This window comes from Gavialis gangeticus, unplaced genomic scaffold (genome assembly GCF_001723915.1).
Source record: "Gavialis gangeticus isolate Ggan-Ray unplaced genomic scaffold, GavGan_comp1, whole genome shotgun sequence".
NCBI lineage: Eukaryota > Metazoa > Chordata > Crocodylia > Gavialidae > Gavialis > Gavialis gangeticus.
In genome coordinates, this window is record NW_017728992.1 from 52,778,832 (window position 1) to 52,780,704 (window position 1,873).

Genomic DNA, 1,873 nt, shown 5'->3' on the forward strand with positions numbered 1-1,873 from the left:
TCTGGAGGATTAGAGAAAGCCAGAGGGGAGCCAGACACATGATGCCCCACAACTGAAACATGCAGATGGTTTGCTTTGATGTGATAAAGAAATGAAGCCTTTTAAGCTGAAATAAGGGAGCCGTTTACATAACAGTGCCGTATCCTAACTGTACCAGGGCCCTCAAAAGCCAGGATGGTCTCAGGTTTGCTGTGAAGGCAACTAGTCAAATAGGTTATTCATTTATGTTTTTCCTTTCTTAATTCTGCTAAACCAGTAGCCCTCACACATCTGTAATTTTGCAGGACAAAGGTATGTCCAGTCAAGTTATGCTTGCCATATAACCTCCCCAGTGAGAAGTCAAGGGTCCTCTCGTCAAAATTTTTTTTTGGATAATATCTTTTATTACACCAGCTGTATAGTTCATAAACAAATTGCCCTTCCTTAGGTCTTCCCAGGAGACCTACAAACACTTTGTGCCCAAGAGCACGTCCAACACCTCTCCCAACTATAAAGTTGGTCTAAAAAAGAAATACCAGAAAAGCCTCTCTTTTTGCATATTTTCTGGATGATCATGGCTACAACAACACCCCAGCCCAACCTTTGGGCCCTAAGGAGCCTTTGGATTGCCTTAGAAGATCCTTTTTTAGGCAACACAAGATTCAGACCGATCCTTGAGCTCTACCAATTGTTTATATGTGCTTGAGAGCAAGTGACTTTATTGGAAACTCAACTTCCCATATTCAACCCAGCTAAGAGATACAGGAATAATGCCTTTTTTTTCCTGGGTGCTCAAAGAGTATTTTAACCATGAAAAAAGCAGATGATTATATTATAATGTTGCATGCATATACCAAGGTGGGCAGATGTAATGTTGCAGCTGAACTTTCCTTCTGGTGTTTCATAATTTTGAATGCTTTACTTTGTGACCTTACTGTATGGGCCACCAATATAAGCAAACATCTATCACCATGCCTATGAAAAATTCACTAGTTACATAAGCACATGTAGTAAATACATGCACAGATTTAGGGTCAATAATGGTGTTATGCTATTATTTGTAGCATGATCAATCATGTCCCATTATGCAAAATCATTGAAAATGTGGGTTGGAAGAGACCTCAGAAAGTAATTGAATCCAACCCCCACCTGCTCAAAGCAGGAACATCCCCAACAATATCATTCCAGCCAAGGCTTCATCATGAGAAGAAGGAATAAAGGAAATAATTTTTTAAAACAAAGGATGTTTAATTTTGTTGTATATTCTTTTGTTACAGTGTTTTATCAAAGACCAACAGTATTTTTTGACTCTTTCCCTCATAGGGATTTTTAGGATGAATTATCTTTTTGATACACACCAGCTCAAAAAAAACATTTTCTCAAAAGCATTTTTTATTTCCCATGGATAGGTGCTAGGAGGGAAGTGAAAACATTTTTAATTATAAAAATGCAAAGTTTCATTAAAATAGTACCTTCTGCCCAGCCCCAGAAATGAGATCCAGGGGGCAGGACCCTCCCATCCCTTCAGAGTCATTCAAGAATGTAAGTCCTGGAAGCCAACTGACAGGCTCAGATCGCCATACAATTGTGACTTCAGCCTAGTAAAAGAGTTTGCCTTTAAGAAGTTACAGTGTAAATAGCCAGTTTCACAGAGCATCTGGGTGCCATGGAGAGAGGCACATTAGAAATGTACCATCGTAACTGAAGACATTCCAGTTTATTTCTTTTTATTTGTTTGTAATAATTTCTTTTCTTATTATTTTCTTTACAAAGGCCTACCCTATATTTCTCCTACAAGCCAGATAAATGCCCCAATAATATTGATTATTCTGGAGTGGGTGCTCTCCATCCTTCTCTTGTTTTTTAAGTGAAAATTTTCTAGCAAGTCTTGTGC